General features: G+C 55.2%; 1 pseudogene; it reads left to right on the forward strand.

Annotated features, from left to right (window-relative positions):
• Positions 1-306: 306 nt before the first annotated feature.
• On the forward strand, positions 307-880 carry LOC114203771 (large ribosomal subunit protein uL11 pseudogene; annotated as a pseudogene).
• The last annotated feature ends 13,164 nt before the right edge of the window (positions 881-14,044 follow it).

Consider the following 14,044-nt stretch of genomic DNA (forward strand, 5'->3'; position numbering starts at 1 on the left):
AGCTAGGAAATGGTGGAGGACTTAATGCTCGCCACTGTTTGTGGTCGTCCACACTGCTAAACATTCCATGGAGGTGCTCTGCCTCTTGCACTGTCCACCAGCCCCCCATCCAGCCAGTGCTCACACGGGCCTCTGCCCATTAACTCAGGCCCTGAGTCCTGCACTTGGCCAAGAAGGTTCTGGCATTCCCGGTTCAGCGGTCTTTTCTCCCGTGTCAGAATCCTCTCTCCCCTTTTTTTGGCTTTCGGCTCGGGGAGGCCAAGGTGCAACTTTCTTCGGTCGTCCCGAATCCGGGTTCATCCGACACCAGCCACCTCCGCCATGCCGCCTAAGTTCGACCCCAACGAGATCAAAGTCGTGTACCTGAAGTGCACCGGTGGCGAAGTCAGTGCCACGTCTGCCCTGGCCCCGAAGATAGGCCCGCTGGGTCTGTCTCCAAAAAAGGTTGGTGCTGACATCGCCAAGGCAACCAGTGACTGGAAGGGTCTAAGGATTACGGTGAAACTGACCATTCAGAACAGACAGGCACGGATTGAAGTGGTACCTCCTGCCTCTGCCCTGATTATCAAAGCCTTCAAGGAACTGTCTCTTCTTGGTGAAGAGACAGAAAGAAGCAGAAAAACATTAAGCACAGTGGAAATATCACTTTTGATGAGATTGTCAATATTGCCCGACAGATGCGACACCGATCTTTAGCGAGAGAACTCTCTGGAACCATTAAAGAGATCCTGGGGACTGCCCAGTCTGTGGGCTGCAATGTAGATGGCCGCCACCCTCATGACATCATAGATGACATCAACAGTGGTGCGCTGGAATGCCCGGCTAGTTAACTACAAAGGAAAATGTTTCAATAAAGGATCATTTGACAACCAAAAAAAAAAAAAAAAGAATCCTCTCTCCCTGCTGGAGTCCCACAGTCCTGCCCAGAGTCCTCTAGATCTGATGCCCTGCTTCCTGGTCTCCCAGCTGAGTTCTGCTTCCCGACCACTGTAGACTTTGAGCCAGCAACGCACAACGTTGAGTTGGTTTCTCAGGCTTGGCTGGCTTGATAGGTCTGTCTTGGGCCTTCAGCCCTGGTGTGCACCCCAGTCTATATCCCCAGCTCCGATCTGAATGCTTCCCATGTAGACCCAAGACCTCTTGCATGCCAGGCCCTGATCTGGCACCCTTCTTGCCTTGCCCTGAGCCAAGACTTTGTTATCTGCTCACGCTGACAGCAGCTCAGGAACCAGACAATCCGAGAAAGCAGAGAAGTGAGGGAATGCTCAGAAAGGCCCAGGAGTGCCGATGATGGATGTACTGAGGCTGAGGGGCAGGCAGAGCTACCCCGGAGGTCCACATCCCCCCACACCTAGGGCTGGAGAGCTCACACCTGACTCTGGAGCCCACAGGCCCACTTTCCATGCTTTTGCTCAGTCCCTGTTTGTTTCTCATTATGGCAAAGCTACAATGAAAGTGCAAGTAATACGCCCCTAACAGGACTAATTTTTGTACTCAGTTTTTATTGCTATGTTAATGATCATTTGTACCTGACTGTAATTCATTATAATTATAATTAACAGTATGCAGTCATTGAGGAATAAGACTTCCACTTTAGAAATATACTGGGGCCAGATGGATCTGAAACTATTTTAAATGATAATGCCTCAATTTTGTAGGTCATTTTTTTAATAAAGATTTTATTCATTTATTTGAGAGAGAGAGAGAGAGAGAGAGAGGGAGGGAGATCATGAGCAGCGGAGAAGGGTAGAGGGAGAGGGAGAAGCGGAACTCAATCATGACCTGGGCTGAAGGCAGATGTAGAACCACTCAGGTACCCTGTCATTTTTAAATAGAATGCACTTTCACACATATTATCTTGTTCCAACTTGATTAATGTGGTTTGTTGTTGTTTTCGTACACTGAAGGAGAGCAGAGCTGGGACTAAAAACCAGGTGATATGCATCCACCACTGTTGAACCAGTAGCACTTGTGCTAGAGACGTAGTATATAGCATTTGATTAATCTTTACAGCAACCACAAAAGATGGGAATCGTAGAGACAGAAGTTAGGTAAATCGCCTACTGTCCCACAGCTAATAACAGAGAAGTCGGACCTGAAACCAGATAGGCCTGATGCTGACGCTTACACGGGTCTGCTGTGTCATGCTGCCCGACTCGAGGCCTGGTCTCTGTCTGTGGTTGTCACCACTTGTCTCCCACTGTGATCTGGGCTTCAGCACAGCATCAGACACCACCACCTCCTCACCCCTTGGGTGTCCTCGCCTTCTTACGTATCAAACACGACTTCCTGCCGTTAACGTCCAGTTCCTTTAGCCTGAGATGATTTTGCCTTTCTTGTTCCCTAGTTGGAACACGGACTCTGACATTCCCATTTGACTTACCGATGAGGGGGGACCTGGCACTCGGTTGTGAGCTGGATGCCATAGGGAGTCACCCTACTCAAGGAGAAGACAGGCAGCTCCAAGTTCACGGCAAAGGCCATGGCCACCACACTGTGAGAGGGCTCCTCCTCCTCCTTGTTGCCCAGGCCTTGTTGAGAACGTCATTCCAGGGGCGCCTGGGTGGCCCAGTCATTAAGCGTCTGCCTTCGGCTCAGGTCATGGTCCCCGGGTCCTGGGATCGAGTCCCACATCGGGCTCCCTGCTCAGCCGGGAGCCTGCTTCTCCCTCTGCCTCTGCTCCCCCTCCCCCCCACCGCCTTATAACTAGGCAGGGGCTTTACTAAGTGTCATCTCTTTTTTTTTTTTTTTTAAAGATTTTATTTATTTATTCGAGAGAGAGAATGAGAGATAGAGAGTACGAGAGGGAAGAGGGTCAGAGGGAGAAGCAGACTCCCTGCCGAGCAGGGAGCCCGATGCGGGACTCGATCCCGGGACTCCAGGATCATGACCTGAGCCGAAGGCAGTCGCTTAACCAACTGAGCCACCCAGGTGCCCCACTAAGTGTCATCTCTTGATTCTGCCCCCTGGATGGTGCTTGTCCCCTTTAAACGGAGCACAAAGGATAGGCCGGGGAAGGGGCCTTTCGTGGGGACGTGGAAAGAGTTCTGGTCAAGAGCTCTGACCCTACCTCTGTAAGGCCTGATCCTCAGATCTCGGGCAAGTGTCCTTGTCTCCCAGAGCTTCCGTTGGTTGAACTCATCACTGTATCACCCTGAAGGTCTTCCGGTTTCCCTACCGTCCCTGGGTCCCTCAGGGCGACCCTCAGCGGTTCTTGGACGCGATCCTCCTGCACAAGCTTGTGCACGGCAGAGCGAGCCTCGAGCCTGCAACCTGGCTCTGGGCGCCGCTGAGGTCCCAGATCCCGGAGCCCCAGCACCCTGGCGGCAGGTGGCAGTCTCGGTCACGGCGTGGAAGCGAGCCTGTGTGTGTGAGGCTTGGAGCCCGGTGGGGGCTCCACGGACCGCGGGGAGCACCGGCAAGCGTATGTGAATGAGTGTGTGTAAGCGTGCAGTGCGCGAGTGTTTATTTATTCTAGGAGCGGTTGCTAAGTCGGGGTGTTTGCCAGCAGAGAGCTGCCTGAGTGCCGTGTTTGTTGACTCAGCAGAGTGCAGGGAAGGACGGGGGGAGAGACAAGTGCAGCCCCCGTAGATTTAGAGCTGGCCCGGGGACCCCTTGGAATGGTCCCCCTCCGTGGGCACCCCTGGCTCTAGAGAGCCCCTCTCCCCAGGGACACAGGCTCTGGTGTGCCTTCCTCAGCAGCTGTTTCTACTCCGGGCCCTGCTCCCACACAGGGTGGAACAGCCTGTGCCCCACCAGGGCAGCTGGCCCACCTTCCCTTCATGCTGGGGGTCCCCGGGTCGCAGGGCCCTGACAAAAGGCGGAGGATCCAAAGGAGGGGCGTGGCCTAATGGACAGACGGACTGGGTCCCAGCCTGGGCTCCGCTGACAATCACCGCTCGGCCTTTGGCAGGTCCCGTGACCTCCTGGGGCCTCCCGTTCCTCCTCCACAAGAGCGACTTCGGAGTACCCTTGTGGCCACATAGTCCTGTCTTTGGAGGAGACTTGCAGTCGCGGACTGGTTTCTTCTCATCCCACTGGTCCCGTGGGTGCAAAGCCTTGCTCCTGTAACGTCGGTCCCACTCCCGTCCCTGCCCCAAAGCACTGCTGCCCCTTAACTTGGACTTGGTTTTCCAACAGGCCACACATCTGTGCGAGACTCCTGGCCCGCTGTGCTTGGTCTTCCAGGGTATGCATTGGGTCAGTGTTCCCTATCTTCAGGAGACAGAGAGAGAGAAGACAGACCACCAAGAGACCCTTCTGACTCCCCGTCCACCCTCAGCCAAGGGGGTGCCAAGGAAGGCATATTTCCCCAGTAGCTGGAGCTGGCTGAACTGGAGGGTCACTATCCCAGCTGGGTGGCCCCAGGGACTCCCCAGAAGCCTCTACCCTGCCCCTCCGCCCCCCCACCGCCCTGTCCTCTGGCCCCAGCAGTGTGTCTGCAAGTCTCCAAGCGAGAACTGGCTCCCCAGATGCAGGCTGGCTGGCAGCCAGGGGTGGTGTTCTGGCTTCTGCACCAGCCAAAAGGGGTGGCAGGAAGGCCCTGCTAATCCCCAGGAGAAGACTTCTTGGCTCGCAGAGAGGAGTGGCTGCCTGCACGCTGCCCCCACCCCAGGGCCACGGAACCCTGTACCCCAGAGTCTTTCAGGCCGGCTTTGTGTCTCGGTGTTCTGCGCACACCCCCAGGGGGCTTGGGCTGGGATCCCAGCGGGCTCCATGGAGGAGGGAAGGAAGACTGGCTTCTTCCTTTTCAGGTTAAGGCTCTTCTCTAATCTACAGCTTATCCCTGTTCCTCTCAAAAACCCTGAGAAATTGTGAAGAAAGAGGGTAGGAGGGCACTCTGCTGCCCTCCAGGCTCTAGTGTCCTCTGGCTCCTGGTAACCCTTGGACTTCCCCAGCGACATTCAGAGACGTGACCAGGACTGCCAGGCTCGGGGCTACTAATTCCTTCTGCTCCTCCTTATGCCGTCACCCCGCCACACACTTCTGTCCCCAACACACACAAACACACACAGAATCAGCCTTCTGTCCCTGAGTTTGCCTGTTCCCCTGGTGCCACACAGAAACAGATGAAGAGCTGGAAAAATTGCCCCAGGGCCAAAGAGAATCAATATGGAAAAAGCAGGGAGAGAGTGAAACCAGATACAGAAGAGGCAGCCAGCTGGGGAGGTGGTATTCTGCCCAGCAGACCTCCTGCTGTCCTCCCAGGGAACCAGGGGCTGGTGGGGGCAGGGGCGGGGGGCTTGGTCTGCCTTTTTCCCTGCTCACTCGGCTGGCATGCCACCTTCGAGGAGCTGCCAGGCCCCTGCTCCCTCAGGGATCCTGCCCTAGTCCTGGATCCAGGAAAGAATAATCCTCCTCCATAAGCCAATCCCTCCCCAGGCTTGGCTGTTGCTGCGTGAGCTAGACACCAAGGGTCCAGCTCTCCTTGCTTTCCCCTTCCTATCTCTCCATCTCTCCCAGCATGGTACCAAGGTAAGGCTTTGAATTTGGGATGTGAACGGGGTGGATTTCATTCTTCCCAACAGCGAAGAGGCAGCACTACATTCCCAAGGGAGCTGGTACCGTCCACCTCGTTTGACCCTAGAGGGTCATTTAAGGGCTGCTTCCAGGCCTGGCTCAGCGCTCTCGATGCAAGAGGGACCGGCGCTGTGATGCTCTGGAGGGTCAGGAGCAAGGGTCAGCAGATAGAACTCCCCCCTGGGTCCCCCCTGCCCCCCAGGCCACAGTTTGGTGCTGGTATTCCCGAGGGGAATGCTCCAAACCAAGCAAGGTCCCCCATGTCCAGGTGGACCCCTCCCAAACCATTTCTATCACGGATCATTTCCCAGAAAGTTTCCAAGATGGGAAATCACAGCTGAAGCTGGTTGTTTAGATCGGAAAATCTGGGTGTAATGTCTTTAGCGAAATCAGGAAGTCTCCTCACATGAACCTTGCCTGCAACCTCTCCCCACTCCCTTGGCCTGTCCACTCCTCTCTGCCTGAGTCACGGCAGCAACCAGGCACTTGAACGCAGAGCTTTACGAGGTGCCGAGCGCTCCCTTGTGTGCCAGGACATTTGCTCCTCCTAAGGCCCTTTGAGATAAGTCATTGTTAGCTCCACGCAGCAGCATCGAGAACTCGGGCCCAGGGAAGTCGTGCGACCTGCCTAAGATTGTGCAAGCAGTGGGCAGCAGGACCTGACTGGAAATCTTGGGTTCTTACCACGGGATCCTTTCTGTCAGCAACCCAGAGACGTGTCAGGGGGAGTTGGCGGGAAGGGACGGACTTGGCTGGCTTCCAGCTGGGCCTTTTGTGGTGGCCTCAGGAGCGGGGGGAGCTGGTGAGGGGCTCTCTGAGAGGCACCTCGTCTTCTTCCATCCCCAGATCTGCCTCCTGGGGCTCTGCCAAGAGCCCCCAGTTCCTCCCCTGGTTCTCCACGTCTTCCTCCAGATATCCTTGCCCTTGCTTTGGGGGCGAGGGCGGGGGTCGCCCCATGGAAGCACCAGTGTTCTCAGGGCGCCTGGCTCACGTGGCCCATTTTAGCTTTGGCATCTCCGCTCAGCCTGTACTCTGTTGGGCGGCTCCTTGGGCTGGCAAAGGAAGGACCGTCTCCTCGGCCCTCAGGCCTACCACGTGACCTCCAACCGGCATTCAGACTCGTCCGGGCCTTTGTGTTCTGGAGCAGAAGGCTATGGGAACCCAAATCTGGACTCAGGAAGGCAGAAGTGAGGTGAGAGGCGTGGAAATCTCTCCCAGGACCATCTGTTCCACAGGGTAGTTGTTCCCTTCACCCGATGACCTTAGAGCTTCCTCTCAGGGAAGGTGATTGCAAAAGCCAAGTTTATCCCGAGTAATGCAACGAGTACATTGAGGGGCGGGGGGAGGGAAGGAGGAGGTTTTATACAAAACACATGTTATTGCCACTATTCTAGTTATCTTGGAGATTTCCTGCATGTTTGTCACCATGGTAACTGACTCAGCACGAAACCTTGTTTGCTGGGCCCTGGGGTCCAGCATAACAGCCATGTGGTGTCAATTTGGACCTCTTGGTGCTTTTCTGTCTCTCTGTCTCCCCCCAGGTCCTGTCGGTCTTTTCATCTTTGTCTCTGTCTGTCCTCAGCTGTTTGCTCCTTCCCAGAACATAGCTGCTCCTGTATCCCTGCTCTGCCCACCCCAGGCCCTCCCTCAGCGCCTTCTGGCAGCCCTTGACTAAGGATGTTCCAGAATGGCCGGGAAGGCTGCACCCCACGGGAAAGGCAGGAGGCTGGCCGCGGGTGGAGAAAGGGCTCAGCCAGCCCCGGGCTGTTGGTTTGGAACAGATCTGTGCTACCTATAGCTGCCGGCAAGGCCCCACGGCAAGAGTGGGCTTGGGTTTGGGAAACATTGGTTAGAGAGATGTGGGCTTCTGATCCCGACTTGCCCTGTGTGGGGGCGTGCGGCACCCCCACCTCTCCGAGCCATCGTTCCCTAGACTTTTGGGGGAAGAGATGGGTATAGAACGGCAGGGGAGGGGGAGGGGAGCCAAAAGTCACGCGAGAGAAGCAGGAGAAAGGTGAGGGTCCCCCTGGAAGGAAGAGGCTCGGCAGCTAAAGGGCTGTGAGGCCTCTAGGCTCTCTGGTCTCCCCGGGGCTCTCCCCATTCCTGGGCGGGGGAGGAGCTGTGGCAGACAGCAGCGTCCCTCCGTGGGGGCAGCAGGGAACAGGGAGGGTGTTGACAAGGACAGTGTGGGGAAGCTGGGCCAGCACTCTGGAAAAGGCCATGTGAGCAGACAGAATGTAAACAGGCTGCCCCATGGGAGGTGAAGGCGTCTCCTGGCCCCCCTCCACCCAGGTCCCGTTCCCTTCGTGCCCAGGCAGCCAGGCTTGGAAACCTCTTGCCATCCTCTCTCTAGACGTTTCCTGCATCCACACCCCTTTGGAAAGGCTTTTCCAGGCCCCCTTCCTAACCTCCACATTTGTCCTTGGCTGTTTCTTATCGTGCGGGTTCCCCACTCCCTGAGCAAGGGGGGGCCTGGAGGTTGTAACGGACCCAGGTCTCCGGGCAGGGCAGGCACCCTCACAGGACTGCTCGGAGGACAGGGGAGTAGAGAAGGGAGAGGCTGGGCCAGGCAGCCGTGGGGCTCTGAGAACAGTCTCCCGTTGCCCCAAGGCGGTATCCACAAGGGTGTGGCAAGTCCGCCTTCTTTCGGGCCAGTGTCAGGCCAAGGAGGTTCAATGCTATGGATGTGTCAGAGCAGCAAGAAAACCATGAGAAAGGACGGCAGCAGCATGATCTGAGGGGTCAGCCAATTGGATGCAGGGGCCCTATGGGCTCTGGGATACCACAGGGCCCAGGGGCTGATCCCAGGGGAAGGGACTGCCAAGAATTAGGAGGTGTGTTGGGGCTCCAGACATACGGAAAGGGATTCAGGATGACCTCCAGCTCCAGTGGGGAATTGGAAAGCCGAATGGGAAACTGAGGCAGGACCAAGCGGGCAGAGATTCAGGAGAGACAGTGGGTTGGCAGGCCTAAGAGAGCCTGGTGTTGGCAAAGAACATGAATTATGGAACAAGATAGACATGGCTAATGTCCAGCTCCACTCCTCAGCTTTGGGCATATTAGAGAACTCTCTGAACCTCAGTGTTCTCACCTGTAAAATGGAGAAAACCCCGATTTTGCAGCTTCTCGTAAGGAGTAACTAAGATGTTCTCTGGAGAGTTCCCTGAACTGTGTCTAAGACGGCATGGAACGCGCTTGATAGTGTTCTCCCCTCCCTGGAAGGAGAGGATAATTCCGTAGCCTCCCCATAAGACTAGTATGCTTCTTGTTTTTGTCAGCATTGGTTCTAACCCCGTCTGGCTCTACAGCGGTCAGGACCGGGGCCTTTGGCTAAGAGGAGACTTGGGGATTGTGAGCCTCAAGGGCGGCGGCAAGGGGCTGGGATGGCTGTCTCCTCCTGGGAGCACAAGAGGGCAGCTGTGAGAGTCATTGGGGGCGGGGGGGGGTCCCCTGCCCGGAAACCAAGTCACAGGGTCCAAATCCACCCGCTTCCTTAGGGGGGCTGTGCAAGCCTGGTGAGGAGGGCTCCGTGGATGACGAGCGAAGGGGTGCTCCCTCTCCCGAAGCTGTAGAAAACAGTAACACCAGGCGACGGACAACCTGAGGCCCCCAAGTTAGAGTCAAGGGTCCCAGAGAAGCAGGGGACCCGGTGTGGGGGTGGGGGAGGGAGACACGTGACAAGACGGCAGAAGCCAGCGTGTGAAGCCAGGAGTGGGGACCAAGTGACACGTGCGGGGGGCCGATGGCTGAGCCTGGCAGGGAGTTCTGGGCAGGCCTCGCTGTGGGAACTGGCAGCGTCCCACTTGCGCCTCTGGCCCTGGGTGTGGGACATCCGGTGTGCCAGGCTGGGCAGACCCACGCAGGGCCTGCCTCAGGGACACCCGTCTTTCCGGGGCTAAGGGTCCAACCGGCACCTCCAACTCTGCCCAAAGCCCAAGGCAATAGACTTCACTCCTCACGCTGCCCTGCTGCCTGGCGTGAGTCAACAGCCCTCTGCAGGCCTGTTCTCCTCTTGGACCAATGACTCTACGTGAGAGAGAAGTGAGCTGTGAAGAAGACAGTTCCGGTGCTTCCAGAGGAGAGGTGGTGCCTGGGAGACAGGGCACAGAAGACAGAAGAAGGCCCAGCAGGGTTCCAGCTCACCCCACAGTGCTGCTGAAGGGATGCAGGCCTGAGGGAGGGGCTTTCCAGCCCTCTCTGTCCTCTGTCCTCCCCATGGAGACCACATCTCAAGACTTAACTGTCCCCTCCCAGTGACTCAGGCTTTGGCTGCCCTCCTGCCCACACCCAGGTCTGGGTCCAGTGCCCCGTAACAGGAAGGGCTGTGGGAGGGTGCAGGAGTGGGGGACTGCTCCAGCATCCCCGCTGTCACGGGCCTTGGCACGCAAAGAAAGGCCTAGGCAGAGAGGGCCTCTGCACCTTCCTGGCCGTGTCACCCTGTGCCACCTCAGGAATGTGAGTTCGCGCTCGGGCGGGGATCTCTCCTCCTCCCGCTGCGCTGAGCACAGCAGGCTGCTTGCTTCTCATTAGCAAAGTGTAGGACATCACCACTACGGAGGGGACGTGTACTTTTTGCTCTATTTGCTGGAGCCATGGGTAGATAGCGCTAGGGATGTGCGGGCTGAGCCCGGGACACGGCCTGAGGAACCCGGGAGGGGGCTGCGGCTATATGGGGCCACGCCATTTGGAGGCCACAGGAAACCAGGGTCCCTGCTAGAGCCCAAAGGCAACTAAGCCAAAGTACGCGGGGCAGGGGAAGGGAAAGGAGGATCCAATGACACATGATTGTAGTTATTGCAATGTATTATATTATAATCACCGAGGGGACTGTGGTTACACTTATGGTCGTAATTGTTGTTGGTAACAAAAACTAGCATTCATTTACTGAGGACCAACCTGTGCCAGGTGGTTCTTACTTCTCTATTACGTCTTTCATTCTCTCAGAAACTCTATTCTAAAGAGGAGAACACTGAGCCTCAGAAAGGTTAAGGAACCGATCTCGTTTTCACAGCCATGAGGCATTACTGCCGCTGGCGTCTGAATCCATTCCCTGATACCCTGACATCTTGTCCTTTATGCCCCATTGCTCCTACCAGGCTCCAGCCTTCTCATCCAAGGACACAGCCTGGCAAAGCCTATGGGCGCCTTCTCAGAATAAGGTGGGATTTTGTTTGTTTGTTTGTTTTTAAATACATTAGGGACTCCTGGGTGGCTCAGTCGGTTGAATGTCCAGCTCTTGATTTCAGTTCAGGTTGTGATCCTGGGGTCATGGGATCAAGCCCTACATCAGGCTCCATGCTCAGTGTTGAGTCTGCTTGGGATTCTCCCCTCTCCCCCTGGCCCCTCCCTGCTCATGCCTCTGTCTATCTCTCTCTCCCTCACTCTCTCGGACAAATAAATAAATAAAATCTTTTAAAAAAATGCATTAGACTTACAAAGGAAACCAATTATATCGAAATATAGTGTTCGAACTTTAGAAATATGTTATACGGCAATGTACATGCTTCTTTATTAACACATTAAATAACAATATTTAATTATCATTATTTCAAAATAGTGATGAATGCAAATAATATTTTGTGATGTCAGCAAAAGCTACTATGTGATTTCTTTTTTTTAAACTTTTTTTTTAAGATTTTTTTATTTATTTGAGAGAGAGAGAATGAGAGATAGAGAGCACGAGAGGGAAGAGGGTCAGAGGGAGAAGCAGACTCCCTGCTGAGCAGGGAGCCCGATGCGGGACTCGATCCCGGGACTCCAGGATCATGACCTGAGCCGAAGGCAGTCGCTTAACCAACTGAGCCACCCAGGCGCCCTACTATGTGATTTCTCTCGGTAACAAAGTCACAGGTACTGATAATACCTATATTCTTTTTTTTTAAAGATTTTTTATTTGTTTATTTGTCAGAAAGAGAGAAAAAGAGAGAGCCCAAGCAGGGGGAGGGGCAGGCAGAGGGAGAAGCCAGGCTCCTCCCTGAGCAGGGAGCCCGATGCGGGGGCTCAATCCCAGGACCCTGGGATCATGCACTGAGCCGAAGGCAGACACTTAACCGACTGAGTCACCCAGGCGTCCCAGAACAAAACACTTTCAAATCCACATGTATGAATTGGGCGCCAGCCGCCAAGAACCCGGCGGGGACAAGAGCCTTTCTCTGCCTTGTCATGTCTCAAGTGTAAAGGTGAAGACTGACATATGCATGAGTCTGAGCTGGTAAGTTAGAAGCTGGTTGAGAAAAGTGCCACACAGCATTGGTAGGGGAGACAGATAACCAGCATACCTTGGTGAACAGCGGAGGGAGAGGGATTTTGCTCTTAGAATGGGGAGGGACTGGGGGAGATTGGCTAAGCTCAGGATGAGGTGCAATTTCAACAGGACTTTGAGGACTTGGAGAGGCAAACATCGGGAGGCCGTTTTGGGCAGAGGGGACAGTACGAGCAAAGCCAGGTAGGGAAGGGAGCCGGGGCCCAATGAGGTGGTCCAGGCTGCTGGAGGCCGGGCACCTGGGGGCTGGGGCCCAGGAGGAGGGGAGAAGGAGGAATGTAGTCCCAGAGGGAGGCAGGGGTCAGACTGGAAGCTTGGAAAGCTCCATCAGCAGGTGCGGGCGAGGATCTGCAAGCCCCAGAGTGCCCAGCCGGGAACACAGCTGCCGCAGAAATGCCGCCGCCCCCTTGGCTCTGGCGGCAAGCAGGGCTGTGACAGGGCAGTTGGGAGGGAGCCTCACGGAGTGGACAGAAAACTGGCCTGGGAACAGGGAGGCCTGGGGGCTGGCTTTGCCAGTTACTCATGGATGGACTTGGGGCCACGCTGGGCACATTGAGGAATAACAAGGAGCCAGTGTGATTTGAGCAGAGAAGGTAAGGGGTAGAATATGTGTGTGTGTGTGTGTGTGTGTGTGTGTTCGTGTGTGTGTGTGTTCCTGTGTGTGTGTGTGTGTGTTCGTGTGTGTGTGTGTATGATGACATAGCGTCTTGCAGGCCATCAGAGATTTTGGCTCGTATCCTGAGTAAGAAGGGAAGACAACAGGAGGTTCTGAGCAGAGCACCGACATGATCTGAAGTATTAAATGGTAACCAGAGCTGCTCTGAGGGGCAGGTGGGGCCTTGTGCTGCCAGGCTTTGTGTGGAATACAGGAGCACTACGTTATAAGGTCTCTGACCACAAAGAATGTACACTCTCCTGGGGAGACATAACAAGGAGCAGTGGTAGGAATCAGGGCTTTAAGACACAAGGACCTGAGTTTGAGGCTGCTCACTACCACTTCCCAGCCTAGAAAGTTCCTGGGGTCTCAGTTACGTCCGCAGTAACCCGATAATGACTATGCCTGCCTGATGGGGTTATTGCGAAGACGGGCTCACCCTCGAATGCCTGACACAGAAAAAGATAGCAGCTGATGTGAGTATCTAAATAATGGTACCAGGCAGCATTCAGCTCCTCATCAAGGAGTGCAGATAATGGCGGCCAATGGTACTGGAGGCTGTGAACTCCTCAAGGTAGGGGAGATAGGCTAGCCTCCAAAGGTGCTAGGAATCAGGAGGAGGAAGGGTGTTGGGACCCAGCAACAGCCCAGAGGCAGGAATAAGCACAGGGAGGTCTCCACCAAGATAAACGAGGTGGAGCCCAGAGCAGTGGCGGGAGAGGGGAGGGCATGGGCAGGTGCCAAATTAGGCTGGTGGGAAGGCTGGATTCAAAAAACCTGAACATGAATTATCTAATTGGAGGAGACTGGGAGTGGGAGAGGGACTGGCCTCGGGCATGAGGGAGGGAGGAGCCGGACAGACCCACAGCCTGGCTCAGCCTTTCCCCGTGGCGGGGCCGGAGGGGGTTGGGATGGGGGTGGGCCCTTGGCAGGTGTCCCGATGCCCAGGATTGCCACGTAGGAGGAGGTTTTTTTCCTAAAACCTGATCTTTCAGGCAGCTGTCCCCTCAGCCTGAGGGACCATGGGGAGAGGACAGGGGATGGATGGGCCGTTCCTTCCCAAAGCATCATTTCCACCAGCTTCCCACAAGGGCCGACTCTCTGAGAGAACGGGAGGTGGCTTAGGGATGGGGCGGGGGGTGGGAATGGTAGGGGCCCCGATCAAATCCCAGGAAAGCCCTCAAGGGAAAGTGAGAGGGTACCACCTCCACTGGGTGCAGCCCCCAACTTTTTCTTTTCCAGCCTTAAGGTGTGGCTGAGAGGAGAAAGCCTCAGACCCTGCATTTGGGTCTGTGAGCCCCTAAAGAGCTCAGGGCTGGTGATTCCCAACCTGGACACATCAAGGACCAAGTGTTTCTGGAGTTAGTAATGGAGGTTGGGGAGCTATTCTAGTGTTTATTAAAAAAAAAAACAACTCATAGAAATCATATATCTTCTGCAATAAGGCTAACTAACTCCTACCCATCCTTCAGATGTCAGCCTAAATATCACCCCTCTGGGAAGCTCTCCTTGACTTTTTTTTTTTCCAGATTTTAATTTTAAGTAATCTCTACACCCAATGTGGGGCTCAACCTCACAACCCCAAGATCAAGAGTCACATGCTCCAC

Source organism: Eumetopias jubatus, unplaced genomic scaffold (genome assembly GCF_037043125.1).
Source record: "Eumetopias jubatus isolate StellerSeaLion01/CBP00866 unplaced genomic scaffold, mEumJub1_p1.0 scaffold_13, whole genome shotgun sequence".
NCBI lineage: Eukaryota > Metazoa > Chordata > Mammalia > Carnivora > Otariidae > Eumetopias > Eumetopias jubatus.